This window comes from Rhipicephalus microplus, chromosome X (assembly GCF_043290135.1).
Source record: "Rhipicephalus microplus isolate Deutch F79 chromosome X, USDA_Rmic, whole genome shotgun sequence".
Classification (NCBI taxonomy): Eukaryota; Metazoa; Arthropoda; class Arachnida; order Ixodida; family Ixodidae; genus Rhipicephalus; species Rhipicephalus microplus.
The window spans coordinates 98,022,871-98,046,191 of NC_134710.1; the positions used below are offsets into that span (position 1 = coordinate 98,022,871).

The window sequence follows — 23,321 nt, forward strand, 5'->3', positions numbered from 1 at the left end:
TTGTTAAAACATAAATTATGTGTACATTGCTGCTTTTTTACGCTTTATAGTTTGGGACGGGTTACGGCACCTTGTCAGGCATTAATTTGCCTTTTTGCCAACCCTGCCCCTTACTTGTGTCTATCTGTACTTTGTGCACTGTACTTTGTATTTTGTACTTTGAATAAACTTTGAAACTTTAAGATTGTCTGCAACATTCTAACTTGTTTAGATGAGACCCGGGTTCACTGCAAAAGCAGCATTGCACAGAGCATTGCGGGGGAGGGGGGGGGGTTGTCTGGTTGTTTTTGGTTGTGTGTTCGAATGCGTTGACCGGCAGAGCTTGAAGTAATCTCTCCTGCTCTCTAAAGATTTGTGTGCGAGAGGGTATGTTCTACGGTTAAAGTGGCAATGCGTAATTCCATGATACGTGACCTGAGGGTGCATGCGCTTGGACTCGGTTTCTCTTGCATCGAAATGGTGTCACTAGCACCGTTAATAGAGAGGCAATCGTCGGGAGGATTCTAAGGGCGGATGTATCGGCCCCTCTAAACGCCCCCCGAAAGCACGGAAAATTTAGAATTGGTTTTTTTTTGGTGTTTCAGCGAACACTGGATGTGGTCCAAAGAACAAGGCAGAGCCGAGCATTGATAACAAAACAAAAACTTATTCTCAGATAAGGCAGAACAAACAACAAACAAACCAGCACATTTTGAAGTTATCAAATACTATATGACACCAGTCACAGGATACTCGAATATACTCAAAGCCCCGCCGCTGTGATCTAGTGGCTAAGGTACTCGGCTGCTGACCCGCAGGTCGTGGGATCGAGTCCCGGCTGCAGCGGCTGCATTTTCGATGGAGGCGACAATGCTATAGGCCCGTGTGCTCGGATTTGGGTGCACGTTAGAGAACCCCAGGTGGTCGAAATTTCCGGAGCTCTCCATTACAGCGTCTCTCATAATCATATGGTGGTATAGTACGTTAAACCCCACATGTCAATCAATCTGTTGTCACCCGCTGCGCCGGAGTTTTTTTTTTTGAGAAAACTCTTGCGCAATCAACTGACCTCATTTCAATAACAAAACTTTTTTTGCCGGTAACACGTCGGCCACTCACACGCTGCTACTGCATAACACGTCTTCGCCCACTGGCGTTAAACACACACTCATCTTCTTTTAAGACAAGCCTCCACCCGCAGGTGGAAAGCACACTTGATCCCAAGATCGGCACCCGCAACTGCTTGCTTATATGCACTAGCCGCTGGGTTCTAAAATTACCAGGTTTTTTGGTGGTGCACTGCACAGCCAAGGCTGTAGAAAAATGGGATCTTTCTCGTAACGTGACACAACTCTGCAGCCTCATGCCCCTTTCCTTCGAGATGTTTCTATAGTTCGCTCGGTATTCCGTCCGTGACTTGGTCGGCGCGGCCGCGACTGTTTCGGGGGAGAGGAGGTGCGCAAGCGGTGTCTTTTTTTGCTTGTTTTTTTTGTTGCACTGGTTGTTGTCACGTATGCTGTTTCACGTAGCCGTTCAAAATCGGAGGCGAGCGCTTTTCTGAGCACTCGTTTGTGACAATTGATAGGTCAAATATCAAGACATGGGGTCTGTGATTTCGTTGCCATGAATGCCGTAATGAGATGACGACCATATTACCATGACTTCTCTTGTTGGCGGCTTTCGGTGGTTGATTCTGGGAGTGCTGGGGAGTATTTTGCCATCAGCTAAGCTGCGACACGCCTGTTGGAAGTCTGCAATGATATCTCCCACCTTGGTTTTAGGAAAGGCGAGGGCTATGGCCACCTCTTCAACTTTGAGTAAATTGGTGCCTGGATTTATATGCTACTTTCATGTCCATTATTCACAATTACAATAGTTGTCGAGGCTGATCTGTCGGAATAAAATGCTCAAATCGTGTCGGTTGTGGAACGTTCACCCCTATATCGCTTGTGAAATTTGCAGCTCCAGGCATTTCTTCGTTGCGAATCACTGTAAGATACAAAGTTTTTTTTTTGCTCAGTTCTTTTCCCAAGTAAGATAGTCGCTGTATCAAATCAAAGGCGAAGCACTGATAGGTTGAGCAATTTATTGCAAATGTACACGAACAAGTTGAAATCTATTTTTGTACAAATCGCAGCGAACGTTGACCTGTCACGTAATAAACTGTCGCGTGTAGTACAACGCGCGCATAGCAAGCATAAGCGGAACTGAATGAAAGATCGGAAACCCTCGCTGTCACAACATTCGCGAGATCAATAGGACAGGCAGCGACAAACAAACGCATTGCCTTGTCACTCGCATCAACATGCCTCTATAACTTGAGATCACGCGATCTCTAGAACTAGACGCACAAAAATACAGCGCCTACGATGCACTCAAAATGGAGCATACGAGCGCTGCATGACCAGCGCAAATTTGCGAGCATCGCATTTCTGCCTGCATCGAGTGATGCACGCTACATTTGCATACATTCTACCTATGATGAACCGCCCTTGCCGCTAGTATTACTGTGTACGGCTCCTGCAAGAGAGCCGTCATACATACAGTAAACCTACATGATGAGCACCCAGTGATCAGTGTGCAGCGCAGTAAGCAAATAAGTGGGCATTCATTTGCGCGACTCGCTTGCGTGTGCCTACTACAGTACAGGAGCGTCCAAAGGTATATACCGAAACGACACAGGGACACGTTGTCCGATTGGTCATCTCTTGTGTATTGCAGCTCATGCATCTTTGATAAATCACTCCCAGGGAGCATCGCCTGCCACGTGCTCACATTGTCCCCACTTGCGATATACTACCTTCCCAGAGAAGTAGTATCTGAAAGCGCTGTTATATTAACAAGTGGTAGCTCACAAGAACGCGCATATTGATCCTCATAACTTAACCATAATGAATGGGCACCTTTTAGTGCGTTACGTATGTTTGTAGAGCGAAAAGTTCAAGACGCGTGCACACCCATGCGCGCACACGCATGTATTTTCAGTTCGCCACCTCCAAATCACGTGAAGTGTGTTTTAGGAGCCACATTTATACATCCCCAACTGCTGGTGACGAAGCTTCAAGTACGTGAGCTATGTGTCCCCCAAAAAAGAGTGGCATGCGTAAACCTGGGCGCATCTAAATTTGTTTCATGGGTGAAAACACTCCATCACTTGGCTGCTCAAAGCTTAAACATGGTAATCAACAACGCGTGAGCCAACAACCTGTTTAGATAGGAATAACGCAACTTAGAAAGGGCCAATTTATTCGAGACATACGCTTCTTTTGAGAAGAGAAATACGTAGACATTGTAATAGTATGTTATGCCACGCATTAGTGCTGGTTTGACTGTTTTTATTCACAAGTGTTACACAGAGTCAAAATTTAGCAATAAGTTATTGCGTAGGACTAAACTACGACGCTCCCCACACATATAGGTAAATCAGCATCGTTCCTTTGTTGTTGCCCCGCCGTGGTGGTCTAGTGGCTAAGGTACTCGGCTGCTGACCCGAAGGTCGCGGGATCGAATCCCGGCTGTGGCGGCTGCCTTTCCGATGGAGGCGGAAATGTTGTAGGCCCGTGTGCTCAGATTACGGTGCACGTTAAAGAACCCCAGGTGGTCGAAATTTCCAGAGCCCTCCACTACGGCATCTCTCATAATCATATGGTGGCTTTGGCACGTCAAGCCCCACATATCAATCAATCAAAAATATACACTAAGAGATTGCTAAGAAAAAAGCCGGAAGGCAAGTACATGTGCTGCGGAATTAAACCAAAAACCTCTTGATTTCCCCCCCGCGTGGCGCTAACCGCTAGGCCATAAAGCGTATATTCTCTGAAGGGTGACGGCAAGCCATTTATATACACCATACATCACTTGACAGTTTTCAGAGCTTCAAAATTTTAGCACTTTATTGTTATCAGTGTCGAGATGGCGCGACGAGCACACGGGTTGCACGCTATAAAGGGCGTCGCCTCCAGGAAGCGCCTCCTCCGGGGAGCATGATCTCTCCTGCTCGCGCTTATCAGACCCGTAATTCGAGAGAGGTTGATTGTCACTTTACACGCTGCCACGGCCACATTTAAGAAAGGGGCACACTGCTGACAGCTGTGACAGTTGTTCGCGCTTGTCCCGTGTATACTTGTGCACTCGTTTCATACGTCTTTCTTTCTGTTTGAACAGCATACTTTAAGTGTTGAACTGCCAGTCTTCATAGTCCGCGCTCATCCTTTGTATGCTAATTTCTTGTGTGGTTTCTACTGAGCCGTGCGCTGCAGGTTTCGAGCTGCTTCCCGTTCTTAACGTGAATTTACAATTTGTTGTAATTGCTGAAACAATGTACAGAAAACGCTCAACTACTTCTGTAAAGACACGTTCCACTTTCGTGTTATACCGATTCCTATATAGGAATTCGATCAACCACTTTTTTGTAATTCAGTCAATTGCGTAATGCTTTGTCCACCACGTGAGCAATATCCTTAAAAAATGAAGAAAAGCATCGCAGAACAAATGGATGAATGCCCATACATAATCTTTTTTTCAAAGTTTGATGCTGCAGTTGAGGTTGATGAAACAGCCATTTATAATGTTCCACATATTTGTGGCAAAGGAAGATGGCAATGCGATAGAGTGTGTATGAACGCATAGCTTACTGAGTGCAGATTTTTTTAGTTGACCATCGCTAATGCAAGAACAGCTTTTTAGTTATCAATATTTAGAGTTTTATAATATACCTACCATATATTCTAGCGCATGAGCCAACTCAGAATCAGTCTGGTTCTTCTGCGTGAAATACTTCGTGAGACGTGGATAAAACGGCAGTTCACGAAGAATTTTTTCACTGCCCAAACACCTTCGCTAACGGTACTTCCAAGATCACGTTCCACTCGGGCCCGTTCTTGCAAAAGCGTTTAGTGCGAGAGCATTGTGGTGAAATTATTTTAATTACGGGAAAAATGAGGCAGGGCAAAGGCGGCTAGTTCTGTTCTTGTGAAGAAATATGTTCATTATGTAACGTACATATATCAATTTTACATTTCAATTCAGAGGAATAGGTTTCTTGCATGGAACGACCAATCTACCAGTTTTCATCCATTAATGATTAGCACAAGCGCCACGCCTACTAGCACACATAGTATTACGCAGTGGATACTGACCATTTAAAGGGTTCAGTATATGATGTTTATTAGGTATGGAAACTGTTGTCTTGCCACAGATTTTATGCACCATCATGGTGGGGGAATCCACCCATAGCTGGAAAAGCTTTCATGAGTTTTCCATTTTCCCCTGTATAGGGTATGTTCAACCGCACTAATGTATGATGAACCTCCCTGCCTTCTACCATTTCTTTTCTTCCTTCTTTTCTTGGGCGAACAGTTTTTCGACTGACATTAGGCGATCGCAGCGTCAAAAAGACCCTGCAACACTTTTTCAGCATGGTCAGAAAACGCTGTAGATTGGTAGTCAAGGTTCCAGACAACGCTCGCGCCCAACGTTACAGCGCACCACGTGGCCTGAAATTTACAAATGATTCTCAGGCCGGGAGAAACATTTCCATATTCTCTCGACAAATGATGCCATAACCCGAAAGGGCCACACCATAAAACCGAAGTTCAAAGTCATTGGCTGATTTGAGCATCGTGAGTTGCATAGTTAGAATGGCTGCTGCGGGATGGCGCCAGGCGCTCAATCGCGATCACCTTGAAAGTAAGCCGCTCGTTCAAAGAAAAAAAAGAAAAGAAGGTGCTCGCGCTAACGAAGGGACGCATCTTGCTGCCCCCCTGTCATCCTGAGTAGCCTTTAAGAAGCTCGTTAGTACAAAATTAGAGAATAAAAAAAACTCAAGAAATGTGTGACAAATCCCTTTAATTCTTTTCGTACTTGACATATACTAAAATTTGTTGCCGTGTTTGATTCGTGTAGCCATAAGGTCTTTTAATGAAAATATTTAGAAATTACACGAAAAAAAAGAGTTTGCAGGGTACTTTCATCTGTGTCACTGTGGTTCAAGTGATTGCGCTCCACAGAGCCAGGTGGTAACACACGCCGCATTTACGTACGTGCGTCACTTACCAGCTCTTTCTCGCTGACACCTCTGCGAAGAGGGACAGTAAAACAAATCAACGGACGCGTATAGGAAGCGAAAGTCGGAGCCGGTCGCCGAGATGCAATCGTCACCGAGGCTCAGCTGTCGCGATATACCGCCGCTGGCAGGAGGAGAAGCAGCCGTCTCCTTACTGCCGAAAAGGGTTGATGAGGGAGTGCACGATGCGGAAGCCGCAGGGGGGCGCGCCCTGTCCAGCTAGTTGAAGGGCCGCCAATGCTGCACCCGCCCTCCGCTTCCTATCTCCACTCCCTCTTGCCCGAGCCATCCATCTCTGGCCCGAGGAGATGACATATCTATCGCCGCTGCTTTCGGAAGCCCTTCGGGCTTTTCTCCTGTCCCCCCACCGCAATATAAGCGCGTGCATCTCTCAATTCAGGACGCCGAGCTGCCTCTTGCTTATGTGTGCGTGTGGCGCTGCGACGACCAGTAGGGTACACAGACACGCTAGCGCGAGGAGCACGTTTACGCAGACGGGGCGAAGGTAAGAAGGTAGATAAGTAAAGAAAAAAAAGAAATCGGGAAGCGTGCGCAATGTCGTAGCGGCGCTCTTCTGCGAAGCTGAGCGCGTGTATTCTCGATAGAAAAAAAAGTGAATGGGGAAGCAGTGGGTCTCCGTGGGCCGGATTATTGGACGGAAAGAGAGCTCGACGAATCGTAGGAGTAGTACACCTATGACTGTGGTATATCTGGTTTAGGGGATGGCTTTTATTATACGCCTACGCGGCTCCATCTCTGGAGGCTGTTGGGACCTGAGTCCTGTGGGTCTCGTCGTTGGTAGCTGGCTCCCATCGGACTCGTCCCTTATAGCGAGAAGCAATGCTTATATGGGAAAACAGAGAACAGACGTTTATTTACATTAGAGAGAGGTCAATAAGAAAGTTTAGATATATAGTGGCGTTCTTCGTACATGGCGAGCTCTCCACTCGAAAAAGCACACCGAATGAGCCGTGGGGGCTCATTATAAAGGGTCTGTCCTCCCCAGATCCCTAGATCGGGGACCGCGTACAGAGGGCACCGTCCAATCACGGACCACACATTACCCGCGAGGGTGACGAGCACGCACGGTCCACGCGAACGTTCAAAACTGAAGCGTGGTCACCGCACGGCCATGTGGCACGAACGCGGCTCCCCCCCCGTCAAGGTGTGTCGCTGGGCGAGGGGTCTGAAGTTGATGACTGCATCCATCGAAAGGGCCGCCGTAAACAAGCTTCAAATGGTGCCGAACGATTCGTTCAATTAGCGGGACGATTCCCGGCCGCCGCCGCCGCCGTCATCTTCCAAAGAAGAAGCTGCACCGGTGGTCTCCCGAACTGCTCACGGCGCCGCGGCGGCAGGACGCCGCACCCTCCGGCCAGGTGGGAACAATACACGGCGGACACAGGCCGCCAACCCGTTTGGCGACTCAAAAGGAACATCAAAAGGAACGCCGATCCATTGTCAGACCTGGCGCCGGTCCTAACAGCCTCTCCGCCGGGGAAAGAAGATCCCGAGGTGCAGTGGCCAGCAGGTACTGTGCAGCGGGATCTGTATTGCAGCTTGTCGGCTCTTCCTCTATTACTTTGGTCCCGAACACTGGATCCGATGATCATCGACCAAGAGGGCGTTGCTCGCAGGGACGAGGTGAACCCCTCCACCATATTCTCCGCCCACCACAAACGAGGAACTGCGGAAACTGCGCCGAAAGCACACCCACACACAAGCAAGCACACGGCAATTCTCTACTCAGAATCACCAGACTCAGATTCACCTGTGGAAGTCATTTCCTTCTACCTCAACTTTATTCCTGTGGCCCCCGCCGAGTCGCAACACCACATCAGCCACTTTTGAAGACATTAAACAAAACACTTGACACATGATTGGATAAATACAGAAAACTAGTGGGCCTCAAATCGAGGATAGAAAGCAGAAAATCGTTTTGAAGCCCTCGGGGTACTAGGGACAACGACTCAGACCATCTGCGTTGCTGTTGAGTTTACCCTTCTTGTAATGGATATCAAAGGTGTATTGTTGAAGAGCTAAGCTCCAGCGCAAAAGACGGCCGTTTTTCGATGACATGGACTGTAGCCATGTGAGGGGACAGTGGTCAGTCTCTATTGTGAACCTAGAACCGGCGATGTAACAAGCTAGCTTCTGCACAGCCCAAACAACGCAGGCACATTCCTTTTCTGAGGCACTGTATGCTTCCTCACGAACAGAAAGCTTTCTACTGGCATACAGTACAGGGTGTTCCTGGTCGTTCTCTCCCCTCTGACAAAGCACGACACCCATACCCCGGTCGCTGGCGTCACACTGAAGAATGAACGGCTTAGAGTAGTCAGGCGCGCTCAACACTGGCTGACTTTTTAGTGCCTTCTTTAGCGTAGAAAATGCATGTTCCTTGGCCCCATCCCATTTTACGGTCTGGGGTTCAGTCTTTCTAAGAGCGTCTGTCAAGGAACTTGCAATGTCAGAGTAACGCGGGATATACCTTTGATAATAACCGGCCAATCCAAGAAACGACCGAATGTCTTTCTTGGTTCGTGGTTGGGGAAAGTTGTCTATTGCGGCCAGCTTTACTTCTGACGGCCGGCGGTAGCCTTGGCCTATTACATGCCCTAGATAAGCTACCTCAGCGCGCCCCAATTGGCATTTCGCAACCTTCACTGTTAAGCCGGCCTCACGCAGACGACATAGCACAGCTCGCAAGTGTTTCATGTGGTCTATCCAGGAAGAAGAAAAAATAGCAATATCATCTAGGTACGGGAGGGCAAAGTCCTCCATACCCTGTAACACTTTGTCCATTAGGCCAGAAAAGCAATAAGGGGCATTCTTTAATCCAAAACTAAGGACCTTCGGCCGAAATGTTCCCATCGGGGAAATAAACGCCGCAAGCCTACTAGCCCTTTCAGTTAGAGGCACCTGCCAGTATCCCCTGACTAAATCCAAAGTCGAGATGAAATTGGCACTGCTGACTTGCTCAAGTCTTTCCTCAATATGCGGAATTGGATAAGTTTGGTCCTTTGTAATCGAGTTGAGCCTCCGATAGTCAATACACGGTCGCGGCTCTTTCCCTGGGACCTCAACCAAGATCAGAGGCGAGGTGTAATCACTCTCTCCTGGCTCGATCACTCCTAGCTCGAGCATTCGGTTTATCTCCGCGGCCATTATTTCCCGTTGCCTCGGGGAAACGCGGTAAGCTTTAGAACGAATTGGTTCCGAAGATGTCAGCTCAATATCATGAACTAGGGCTTTGGTTCTGCCAGGTGTGTCTGAAAATGTTTCTTTAAAGTCAAACAATAGTTCCTTCAGTTCCGCTTTCTGATCTGGCTCCAACTCCGCCTGCTCTACCAGGTTACTAATAGTCTCGCCAATGTCTTTGTTTTCTGTTGTTAACTCCGGGAAATCAATAGGCATTTCTTCCGGTTGATTGAGCGACATGTTTACAACGGCATGCCTCTGCTGGTACGGTTTGAGCAGATTAGTGTGGTACACCTGTTGCGTTTTACGCCTTCCCAGTCCAGTAACCAAGTAATTTGTGTCTGACAATTTTTGAACTACCTCAACAGGTCCCTCCCACTGGACCTGAAGTTTATTCTTCAGTGAGGGTTTCAGTATCATCACTTTTTCCCCTACTCGAAAGCTTCGCGTCCGGGCTGTCTTGTCATAATAGCGCTTAGCGTTGTTTTGAGCTCTGCGCATTTCCTGCTCCGCTAGTTCTTGAGCTGCGTGAAGTCGGTCCAACAGCTCAAGTACGTATGCTACTACCGAAGGGTCGTCCGCCCGGCCCTCCCAAGATTCTCGAACAATGCGAAGTGGGGAGCGAAGAGCACGTCCGTAAACAAGCTCCGCAGGCGAAAACCCTGTTGATTCGTGAGGAGCGACCCGAAGCGCGAACATAGCTGCGGGCAAGCAAGCCTCCCAATCCTCTTTTTGCTCATAACAAAGGGCGCGTAGCAGCCGTTTCATGACTGAATGTACCTTTTCTACAGCATTTGACTGAGGGTGGTACACTGAACTGTGGATGATTTTAACACCACACTTTTCTAGAAATGTCGAGGTTAGTGCACTTGTAAAAACAGATCCCTGGTCGGACTGAATTTCTGCAGGGAAGCCTATACGTGCAAAGATAGATAAAAGCGCTTTAACTACCTCTTCCGAGCTGAGCTCCTTTAACGGTACTGCTTCCGGGAATTTCGTGGCCGGGCAGAGCACTGTGAGTATGTGCCGGTACCCGGACTGCGTTACAGGAAGTGGACCCACTGTGTCTATAACTAGCCTGCGAAACGGTTCTGTGATAATGGGGACCAGCTTCATAGGTGCTTTAGCCTTATCCCCTGGCTTGCCAACGCGTTGGCACGTGTCGCAGCTTCTTACAAATGCCTCCACCTCCCGAAAGCAGCCGGGCCAGTAAAACTCCCGTAACAAACATTCTTTTGTTTTTTTGATGCCGAGATGCCCTGACCACAAACCTCCGTGGACCAGGTGCAGCAGCTCCTTGCGGAAAGGATACGGTACGACTAGCTGATTAAACCGAACTCCTTTTCGACTCGTGTACTTTCTGTACAAGACGCCCCCCTTCTTGGTGAACTGAATGTTTTGCTTAGCCACCCCTTCCTTCGCGTCTGGCGTTAGGTTACGGAGAGTGGAGTCATTTTCCTGTTCCACTATCAGTTCTGTAGGACTTACATTTAACAGCTTTATAGTGCATTCTACTTCTCGAGATGCCTCGGATTCATCCGGTTTCTTACATCTTTCTTTAGATATTGTGTTTTGAGGCTCCATTATAGGGTGGTCCAGTTTCGTGCCAGGTAAAGAAGGCTCTGCCGCTGAAGCTGTTTCGTCTGCCACCGGATCTTTATAAACTGTCTGAGCGGCGAGCTCCCTTGCTTTGGATCGAGTTAAGGCCTGTACGATACCCTCACTGAACCCAATTCCTTTTTGTCGCAGCAAGTACTCTGATTTATTTGAGAACAAATACGGGTATTGCACTGGGAGATGTGCCGAAACGGCAGCTTCAGTGTCTAGAACACCGAAAGGGCCTTCGATGCGGACTCTTGCTACTGGGAGACATGCACTGTTTGTCTCTACTGCCTGTCTTATCCATGCGCATTCTCCTGTAAACTGACTCTCCTCGACATAGGACGGGTGCACTACATCCATAGTGGCGGCCGAATCGCGGAGCACGCGGCACGGTTGGCCGTTCACGACTAGGTCTCGGATGTAGGGCTCTAGCAATTTCATGTTTTCGTCATTACTACAGAGTGACATTAACACAACTTTCGGGTTCCTACAACCCAAAGAAATATGCCCCGTCTGTTGGCAGTTATAGCAAACTATCGGCTTCTTGGCCTTGAACGCCTTTTTCTGTTGCCCTTCCGCCCTTTTCTCGGGTGCTTCTTCCTTTCTCTTGTTTTTCTCATCACCGCTTCCTTTGGAGTCTAAACCCTCCTTCGGCATATACCGACCCGACTTTGTCCATCGCGGAGGCTTGTCGGCCCGATATTTACTAATCTCCCTCCTAGGGACATCCTCGCCTTCGAGGGCACGGCGATTTACGTACTCCTCTGCGAGCTCTGCCGCTCTCGTGATAGTATCTACTCCTTGTCTATCCTGAACCCAGTACCTAATGTTTTCAGGTAGACGCCGGAAGAATTGTTCCAACGCAAAACACTGCAGAGTCTTTTCCGCGTCGCCAAGCGCACCCTCCTCTCTAAGCCATTCCTCCAGATTTACCTTTAAGGTGTACGCAAACTCTGGGTATGACTCGTCTTTGGCTTTCTCGATCTCACGAAATTTTCGCCTGAACGCCTCCGCTGACAGTCTGTACTTTTTGAGCAGACTCGCTTTGACTCTGTCATAGTCGTCTGCGTCTTCTTTACCCATACGGGCTATAATGTCAGCTACTTCACACGGCAGCAGCGTAAGCAAGCGCTGGGGCCACGTGTTTTTAGCAAAATTTTCCCTCTCGCACGTGCGCTCAAAGTGCACCAGAAAAAGACCCATGTCCCCTCCTACCGCGTAGGATGGCATCAAATCTGTCATTCGGCGCTCTCTTTCTCGTGCCACTGCGCTAGCTCCGTTCATTGATTGAGCCTTTGCTAGTTCAATTTCTAGGCGTTTCATTTCCATACGATCGATACGTTCTCTTTCCCTTTCCTCTTTTTCCTCATGACGTCTCTGTTCCTCTTTTTCCTCACGACGTCTCTGTTCCTCTTTTTCCTCACGGAGCCTCTGCTCCTCTTTTTCCTCACGGAGCCTCTGCTCCTCTTTCCTTTGCGTAATAGCCTCCAAGCATTCGCTCAGCTCCTCGTCATCTGCCCCGATCTTCTCGATGGCGTCAATGATCTCCTGCTTTCTTTTCGTCTCGGCAATTACCTGGCCCAGCTCTCGGGCCAACTCTAACAACTCTGGCTTTTTTAGTCCCTTCAAATTCATGGCGGTCCTTGGTGCTGCTAACTCTTTTAACTAAACAACTTTGACGTACTATCAATACTTCCGTCCACCGTTACCAAATCACTGCTTTGTTTACAATCCTACGCAAAGCCTGGTGATATCTCAGCAAAGAAAAGCAGTGCACTCACCCTATGCCGTCATGAATTCGGACGCGTTCCTTCCAGTGTTGTCAGTGATGCCACGAAGCAGTTTTGTCCGACTCTAGGTCCTCCAGACAGCAGGTCTCAGCATTGCCTCCTGGTCGATGAGCTCGATCCCACCGCTGCCATCCAGTTGTTGGGACCTGAGTCCTGTGGGTCTCGTCGTTGGTAGCTGGCTCCCATCGGACTCGTCCCTTATAGCGAGAAGCAATGCTTATATGGGAAAACAGAGAACAGACGTTTATTTACATTAGAGAGAGGTCAATAAGAAAGTTTAGATATATAGTGGCGTTCTTCGTACATGGCGAGCTCTCCACTCGAAAAAGCACACCGAATGAGCCGTGGGGGCTCATTATAAAGGGTCTGTCCTCCCCAGATCCCTAGATCGGGGACCGCGTACAGAGGGCACCGTCCAATCACGGACCACACATTACCCGCGAGGGTGACGAGCACGCACGGTCCACGCGAACGTTCAAAACTGAAGCGTGGTCACCGCACGGCCATGTGGCACGAACGCGGCTCCCCCCCCGTCAAGGTGTGTCGCTGGGCGAGGGGTCTGAAGTTGATGACTGCATCCATCGAAAGGGCCGCCGTAAACAAGCTTCAAATGGTGCCGAACGATTCGTTCAATTAGCGGGACGATTCCCGGCCGCCGCCGCCGCCGTCATCTTCCAAAGAAGAAGCTGCACCGGTGGTCTCCCGAACTGCTCACGGCGCCGCGGCGGCAGGACGCCGCACCCTCCGGCCAGGTGGGAACAATACACGGCGGACACAGGCCGCCAACCCGTTTGGCGACTCAAAAGGAACATCAAAAGGAACGCCGATCCATTGTCAGACCTGGCGCCGGTCCTAACAAGGCCAAACGACAGCGGTAATACATGCGCTTTTCCGGCGCGACGTGTGTTTGTACATATTTATCTACGCACGCACACACACAAACACATACACCTACCTCGCTTCTAGAACTGGAGTGGCGCGCGACCGCATAAAAGTTGGCTGGGTCACGCGGGTCACTCTCAACGCGAGTTGGTCGTGCCGAGCTGGAATGAGGCGTATTCTGTGCACGCTCGCGCACTGCGACCGCTTCCCCTGAACCACTCTTTTTACCAAAATACTCCGTATTTTTGGAGAATCCAGTGAAGCATCGCATTCCACTTTTTAGGGCTTGCTTACGTCGTTTCTGTAGCGCGACCGACGAGTTTCACTTGCAAGCGAGAGAATGATCCGGAAGCCGGCGCTAAGCCCGCGTGGACGGGGCCGACACGTACGGAGAGAAGCATGTGGTCTGACTGTTTTTTTTTTTTTCTCGCAAACCAACAAACCTCAATGTTCAATGCATAGTTTTGTTATTGTAGTCCATTCAACCAAACCCCCTCTGACAAGGTATAAAAGTATGTTTTCCTTATACCAAGCACTTCCGGCATGGTTTCTTTTTCTCTTGACTCTCTCACCCTGACCGCGAAAATGAAATTATAACCCGTATTCATTTAAGCAGGATGTGGTGAACTAGCCTGTATTATAAGTTAAAGCTTCATGATACACGCTGGCTAATGTGTAAATTGTGAATGCTATTACCGAAGCCACTGTTATAGAAACTCTACACATGCAACACTTGTAAAACTGGCCTCGTAACCACCCTAACCAGAATGGTGAATACGCGGCATTTAGACTATTCATTCAGACTATCCATTTAATCCATTCAAACCATCCATCCATTTAAACCGTTTAGACTATCCTCGTTCTAACGCACCCTTGTTTCTGCAGCTGTGTTTTTCATAGATAACGTACACACTTTCGCTTCTTTACCGGCAAAGGTTAAATATTCTAAAGACTCATGTGCAAGCCTTCTAAGCGCACATAAAGCACGTTTTTCTGTACACACAACTGCTCCTTTAGCTACTCATGTAAGTTCTTGTTTTCTATTGCAAGTTGGTCATACAAGCATGTTTTTATTTTTAATAATAGTAATAATAATAATAATGATAATATTAATAATAATATTAAATAAGAATAAAAAATAAAGCCAGACTTTTATGAAACATGTTCAAATATGCACACGAGATTATCGCAGAACCACTGCCTGCAAGAAACTTAGCTCAAGAAAGTATGTTTACTTAGGATCACATGCAACAATGCTGACTTTTTTTTTGCAAGCGAGTGCGAGTAAATAGACGTGCTGAGTACTTGCGCGCACACGTGGTATCTGGTCTCCCACTAGGACATGGGAAGAATGGCGGTTAAAAAGCGAGCGTACGTCTTCGCTGACAACCGTTTTCTCGGTGCAACATACTTGAGCTGACAATGAAAGAATTTTTCTAAAGCATCACCAATACACCAGAAACAACGCTTCAAAAAGGCAATGAAATTCGAGCGCAAATCACTGTCACAATTTTGACTGAGCATCCACTTCTCTCATGCGCGTTCCAACGATTTCCGTAAATAATAAAAAAAAGAAAAATACTGGCTAAACACTGACGGGTGACTCCAAAATAAGCAAATGGAATCTGCGAATAGAGAAGCGAGATACAGGAGGAGATCCCTAAAGCAGCTGTCAGAAATTTCAGGAATCGTCGCCCGGCATGCTTTCACGTTCTTGAGCAAGCCGTCTTTTCGGGGCTCCACTATCGACGCGAATGCACCGCTCAGGCACATCCGTGGCACGCTTTTTCCAAAATAAAAGCAAAAATATGCACGAAATTTGAGGGTTGAAACTTGCACGTGCATGCAGACACAAGAAGTGCACTTGTAATAAAGATAAAGAGGCACCAACTATGGGCGCTGCCTTATCTTCAAAGGTCCAAGTTTTCTAGTGCTGTCACTCACTCATACGTTAAATTCCACCGAAACATTATTGCGACACTAATGTCTACTCTGTTGCCTCGTCCATAAATAAACCTTGAAGCGTAATGTAGCTTAGAATAGATTTCCATGATCTTATTGCCAATAAATGGGTTCATTGTGCGCCACGATGATCGGAAAACATGGTTTGCTGTGAGTTATCGAGACGAGACTGGGTCTTCTTGTTTGATGACTTGCGGCTGTATATATTATAATCCCATCACGTATGTTTCATTCAGAATACCTAACATAGCCCGCAGCTCCTATTCGGCTGCTTTAAGCTGTATTAACATCAGTCATTCAGCCTATACCTTCAGTGGTGTATTTTTCGACTTGAGGGAGGCAAGGTGCCTACAGAAAAAAAATTCAGCGGCGAATCAACTCACTTCAGTCCTTTCGCTGGAAATATCTGTGCGAATCGTTGGATCCACACAAGCCTTTCACGCAGACATGGAGGATTGTTCGTGGCCTACGAACATCGCCACATCAACATCGCCCCTGCAAGGGTCTTTCTCTCCACCAAGGCCACACCGAAATTGAAGTAGCAGAAGATTTATGCATGAAAGTTGCCGGTCAGGCGTCCGCGTGCACCACGCGTCACCTAAAAAACGCTTCAGTCTCCAGAGATTCAAGAATGGACACCTTTTTCTCTCTAGAGGAACTACAAGCGGCCATGACGGCATGCAAACGATCTTCATCACCTGGTCCGGATGGGATCACGTACATAGCTCTGTGCAACCTCGTAGAAGCAGCTCGACGGGCCCTTCTATCCGCGTACAACGACTCATGGAGCAGCGGATTTATCCCTCATTCATGGAAATCCAGCCGCCTCGTCCCTGTGCTTAAACCAGGTAAATCCCCTCTGCACTTGACCTCTTATCGCCCCATCGCGCTTACCAGATGTTTCGGGAAAGTGGTGGAGAGGATGATTTTGACCCGCCTAGAGTGGTACCTGGAGCACCACGAGGTATACCCTCATGCTATGACGGGCTTTCGGCGTGGGCAGTCCGCAATTGATAACGTTATGGACCTGGTCTCATCTGTTCAGCATCAAAAAGACTGAAACGTTTATCTGCGGCGTTGTTCTTGGACGTGAAAGGTGCATACAATAACGTATCACATGAAGTCATTCTGGATGTCATGGAAAATGTTGGATTAGGGGGTTGGGTTTACCAATGGATCCACAGCTATCTGAAAGGCAGAATTTTCTTTGTGCAGACAGAGAATGGCACAACAACGCATCATTGCAACCATCGTGGTGGGCCTCAAGGTGGTGTTCTTAGCCCCACACTTTTCAATCTAGCGCTACTCGGCCTGATTGACGCACAATCCAGAATCTGTCCATCTATCAATATATGCAGATGACATCTGCATCTGGGCGTCAGATGTACCACGCCTGCATTTGCGTGCCCGGCTTCAGAGAGCGGCTACAATAGCGACAAAGTACCTGGAAGAACGGGGACTAGAGGTGTCATCAGAGAAAGGCTCGCTTATAGCATTTACGCATAAGGCAATGAGCCCATATCATATGTTATTAAAATCAACGGACACATGATCAACTACGTGAAGACCCACCGATTCCTCGGAGTCATAGTTGATCACGACCTCTCCTGGAGCCCTCACATCGCCCACATAAAAACTAAACTCACCATGATCACCCACGTACTGAGGTTTTTTGCTGGAAAAACGTGGGGTGCATCGGTACAATCAATGCTTCAACTCTACACTGTTCTGTTTCTCGGTTACATGCGATATAGTTTACCTGTGCTTTGCGGGATCCGAAGAACAAACTTGCGTGTCCTCCAGTCGATCCAAGCCCAAGCACTGAGAATATGCCTTGGTCTTCCGAGATGCGCGTCTACAGCAGCGACAGTCATCATTGCGCGTGATTATCCAGTCAACGCACACATCCGCGTAGACGCTTTGAGAATCCACATAAGACATTTCGCTCGGCTTCCATCTCATCACCTCGCCTCACTTCGAACTTCTAGGCCCCACTCAGCGTTCAGCGCAACTGTAGCTCGGCATTGCGCAGTGCTTCCATTGCACTTCACGCATGCAGCACGGCCGCCGATACCATTATGGTGCCTACACCCACTCAAAGCAATTCTTGAAATTCCTGGCATCCAAAATAAGAAAAAGTCGTCGCATCTAGCCCTGAAACAGGCCACATTACTCTTCCTGCAAGAGAAGCACAACGGACGCCTTCACATTTACACGGATGGCTCGGTGTCTTCAGTAAGCTCTGCAGGGGCGGTGGTTATTTTCGCGAGGCACATCACAATTAAGTTCATGACATCGCATTTGACGTCGTCGACAGCTCCAGAACTCGCCGCCATACGTGCAGCTCTGGAGTTTATAGTGGAAGAACCTTCGGGAATTTGGTCTATCTTCTCGGACTCGAAAGGCAGCTCTTCTATGTCTTATGTCACCCTTTCGCTATGGACCTAATGAACAGTTAGTAGCTGAGATCAGGCTTCTTCATCACCAAGCAATCAAAAGACAGCACAGCATAGTGTATCAGTGGATACCAGGTCATTGCAGTATATATGGCAATGTCCGCGCAGATGAGGCCGCTAGATCTGCACACGATGGTACCCAATACACAGCCATCCTGTTCTCCAGAACCGACGCAGCTACAAGACTTCGTTCGCTTGCACGAGACCTAACACTGATACAGTGGAACACATCAGATTTCACAAACGCGCGCCTGCATAACTTGGATCCCGATCTGCAGCTTCGTCTTCCCCCAAGGATATCTCGAGCTGAGGAGACTCTTCTATGCCGCCTGTGGCTTAGAGTGGCCTTCACGAACGCATACTCTTATCTCATTGGAATGGCCAGATCTCCTACATGCACCTACTGCGGCTGCGAAGAAACCATCGCGCACCTTCTGTGTGAGTGCACCCATTTCCACGCGCAAAGACAAGAACTCACTGCAGCTCTGGATAGACTAGACGGTCAGCCTTTGTCGGAACAAAGGATTCTGGGTCATTGGCCGAGCCAATCCTCAGCTCAGAAGGCTTTGAAAGCTTTGCTACGCTTTTTGCGGACAACTGGCTTCAGAGACAGACTTTAGTGTCTTATACTCTTTGATGTTGCTTTTCCTCTGTCGCATTTTTTTGTAATTTTTCTCTCTCTTCGCAACATTTATTTTTAAAATCTTTCATTCCCCTCAGCTCTTTCCCCAGCACAGGGTAGCCAGCCGGTCTAAGAACTGGCTAACCTCCCTGTCTTTCCGCTTAAACTTTCTTCCTTCTCTTCCTTCCTTTCTGTTTACCGGGATTGCTCCCGTCACATTTTTTGTCTCTTTTTTCTACATAAAATGAAATATGGCTACAGCTTTGATAAGGCGATCAAAAACGAAAAATTCAAAGAATGAGACGTTGGACTAGAGCGGATTTTGTGGATTTCGGGGTTTTGTCTTTTGCTTGCTACTCTAAAAATTTTCAAAGTTGCAGTGTCCCAACTTGCCGGTCTTTCAGCAGTATTCATGCATTTTCCCACACGTCCTCAATCCCTAAATAGTGTGTTTGAAAGAGAGGGGGGTAAACAGACGTTGTACATTGATTGATATGTGGGACTTAACGTCCCAAAACCGCCATATGTATATGATAAACCCCGCAGGGAAGGGCTCCGGAAATTTCGACCACCTGAGGTTCATTAACATGCACTCAAATCTGATCACACAGGCCTACAGCACTTCCGCCTTCATCGGAAATGCAGCCGCTGCAACCAGGATTTGATCCCGCGACCTGCGGGTCTGCAGCCTAGCACCTGAGCTACTTGACCACCGCGGCGGAGCAGACGTTGTACATACACCATAGTGTTTCACAAATGCCTCCTTTATTTGTAATAGAACAAATTGCTACGGAAAATTTTATTTAGCAGTGCCGGAGATAAGTTTCTACGATACGTATTTGTACATATCCATCTGATTTTTTGCGTGTATTACCCATAAACACAATTTAAACAAGTACCCACGTGTTTTTTCTGTTTTCTGTATCCATAAGAAGGATTTTATCTTTCGTAAAAAGTAAAGTACATAGTCTTACAGTATGCGTCCTAAGAGCAGTAGTCACAAAGGCCGTTATAATCTTAAACAACCTTATGGACACATAGATATTAGCGTTGTTCAATGCCGTTAAACCTGGTTTGTCTAGGGATAGTTTGCTTTTTGTTGCTTTAAGCATGAATGACGCCATTGGCGTGTAGAGATTAAGCTTCCTTGCATGTCTTGGTTCTGGCGAAGACGAGATTTTGTGCTCCCGAATGGCTGGACTTGGCCGACAAACCTTTGACGTGCAGCTGTATAGTATGTCCCACGTGCAGCTTGCAGACACGCCTGCGTGCGCCCTTTTCTTGAGCGTGACTAGCGTTTCGCTGAAGGCATTTGATCATTGTTGCGACGAATGCGCGGGGGACAAAACGCGGGATAAGTGTGCTTACACACTCGAGAAACATTGACGTGAACTCATTAGGTAGAACATTGCGCAGTCCCGCGGGCAACGTGTAATGAATTCCCTTCGCCGCTGACGCACCTACGAGACGCTGTCGTGACCGTAACAGTTTGAAGATCAGACTTATGGAACCAGGCGTATTTTGGGTTCGTACTCGGAGAAGTACAGCGCTGTCGCTTTAAATTTCAGCATAGTTACCGCATATTCTCACGCACCACGCTCCCTTCTACCCACTCCTCCAAACAACATTATTTCTCGGAAAACCTCCAACCCCTGCAATGATCGAATGACTGCAGTAAAGCAGATTATTGAATCACGAACCAAGCTCCACAAAAATAAAAAAGTCACAGCTTTGCCTCACAGGCAAACCAATGAACACGATAGCAACAAAGTGGAAGGCCGCGCAAAGAATGGCAAGCAGATTGAAACGTGCCCCATGTTAGGTCGCGAATAAGCGTCTCAATTGTTACTTCGCAGTGCCTTAAAGGCGCGCCCTTTTCGTGAACGAAGATTGTGCAACACGTGCAGTGACCTTTGTGCGCCTAGTAACTACAACTGAATCGTTCCAGAAAGCCCAAGGCGTACGATTGTCCCCACCGCAAGGTAAGCGAGCACATGCGTGATCGTCCCCCCTGCCCCCTCTTTGCAGGGCAAAGTACTATAGTAGGAGATGAGAGCGCATGCTGCCGCGTGGTGACACTTCGGCGACGCGCGCTCATTACGTCATCACGCTACTAATGCTGAAAACACGCAAGATCCTCCCGAGATGCTCATCGACAGTGGTAAGTGGTAGATATAAATAGCTTTCCTTTTGAATGTTCAAGGAAGTGCTCCATCGTGACTAATGCCTCACACTAATAATTCAGAGGTAAGACGTTCGATTCCACGCGCCGTAGACTTTTTCTGGGTTGTTTTTTTTTGCTCTTGCGTTTTTATAGATATAAATACGTATACACATACGGTGAAAGACGGTGATGCCCACATCGATGCCACCAGCAAAACTTAGCCGAGAGTGTGCATTTAATCGCTATCGCAATAAAAACTTTCGAACCCGTTACGTACGAGCAGAGTTACAGGAAGTTATCACACGCTTTAAGCGCTTGCTCTCTCCTGTCGGCTCAACGAGCGCGAAGGAAGCTACACAGAGAGGGATGGCTAGGAGAACAGAAGTTACATCGACAAACTAACTTGAGCACGCGTGATGGAACGCGACTGCTCACTTTCATTGAGATTCGTGTGCGCGCAATTGGGGCTACTTGTTCGCAGATCAAGAGGCTTGACGCCAGCGCTTGGCGAGAAGCAAATCTGACCAAACACCACCCTCGATTTGTATCAGCTCTCTGTCAATGGCATGCTGTCTGTCGTTTGATGTCCAACAGAAGGCACTGGCAACTCCGAAAACCGAAAAAAAGCGAGTGCAGTCCTCTGTACAAAAAGTGGGTGCATGGGAAGACGGCAACTTCGCGCTCTGCATGCAAACTTCACTTGCCGCGCACGACTAGATGATTACCTCAGCCATTCGCAGCAGTGTCTCTTTCCGCCAGACGTGTTTTTTTTCACCAACTTGAGCGGTGGTTCGCAACCAATTTAAAGGAGGAAGAGAAGTGGGCTTTCTTCTTGAAGTGCAAGCTTTACAGGCAGAGCACGCTCTACAGGGCAGATTTCAGCGTTTTTATGGTAGAGCTTTTGTGGTCGAGGTCTGCATGTGTAATAAATAGAAAAATATCATCATCACGAACTGGCACGCACTCTTTGTCCTCTTCTGCTTCACTCCCAGAACTCCTGCGCAGATTCGTCCGTCGTGAGATGCAGTAACTCTAATGAGCAAGAGAACGAGTACAAAGAGAGAGGAAAAATACCGAGGTGACATTCAAACCACCTCCCTACGATTCCAATGCAACCGTCAAAACCACTCGGCTACACAGACACGCGAGCAGAGCAAACCATATATAGTAATTATAGCAAGCGAGTGTGAAAGCAGAGCGAGGAGTGGAAGCAGGAAAGTGAGGTGGGAACAGTAAGTACTTGAAAAAAAATAGATAGAAGAAAAGGAAAAAGAGATAAAATTTGTAAAGACAAAGAATCAACTATAGCTGAAGAAAGAGAGATAAAACAATTTGGCATATATGACGCAGCTGGAAAGAAGCCGATGTTATGCAAAGTACGCTTACGGAAGGCGACTGCGTGGTAATTTTTGTATTGAGTGAATCCTTATGAAGTTGCACTAAAGATATGTGCAATTGCACTCACTGACACATATTGAACAGCCACATATGTTTTATATGAGCAGTTGTTTACAGTTACGTAACAATTCAAACAGAAACATGAATATCAGCAACATCAAAAGCGGTAAACTGATATGAAGCGCTGGTGCTTGCGGGGATTGTAGCCCTAAACAATGCAACATAAACCAACATTAGCGGACGGTACCAAACTCCAATTCACGGTAACTCGACGTGACAGCTGTGTCATAGAAAGACATACGTAATGCTTATAAAAATTGATAGTCAGCACTGCAATCATCATTGACGTCTCAATAACATTAGGGTCTTTTTGAAAAAATAGTTCTGAGACTTGGCTTGCCTCTGTGGTAGCATACCTTATTGCGACGCAAAATTCTGGGGTTCGATTTCTTCGGAAACTCTGACATTTACTCTTTGCATTCGTCCGTTCAACTCTACCAAGGTCAGCTTTTTCTTAACGCTCACGCGCTAAAATTACCTATGTCTGTTCTCGCCATTCCTTGGCAGATATAAATTGTCAGTCACCTGTGTTACATATGGGCATACCTGTGGCACATACCCTCCCACGGGTATGTGCCACACGTTTGGCGGAAAGGTTTTGACGACATACGTTACGGCATTGTGAAATTGTACATGTCATCATGTCATGACCAGGGAGGCATTTTCGTGAAACCATCTGAGATAGATAGATAGATAGATAGATAGATAGATAGATAGATAGATAGATAGATAGATAGATAGATAGATAGATAGATAGATAGATAGATAGATAGATAGATAGATAGATAGATAGATAGATAGATAGATGCTCAATTTGCCAGCAGTACGCAAAGAAATGGTTTGTTTTTAAAAAAAACACACAAAAAGACAAAACAATTGCCCCCACCTGCACGAAGAGAATCGCGAGGAAATTCCAATGCATTTTTTTGCGCCGAGAGTACACGGCGTAATAATTTTAATGGCATAAATTCATGACGAGACGTGGATTTGTATCATAACCATCTATTTACACATTCATCAGCCAGCGAACACCGAGAGAAGGAGCGGCGAAACACTACGATTGCCCTCTCTTACACTATCTACACACACGCGGGAGTTGCCTGGAGCTCCCGCGATGAAAGTGTTCTCACAGAAACTCACA

General features: G+C 47.5%; 1 protein-coding gene across 1 annotated transcript in view; it reads right to left on the reverse strand.

The window, feature by feature from the left end:
* Positions 1-23,321, reverse strand: part of LOC142775673 (synaptogenesis protein syg-2-like) — a 575,499-nt gene that overhangs the window by 167,230 nt on the left and 384,948 nt on the right. The window lies entirely within an intron of this gene.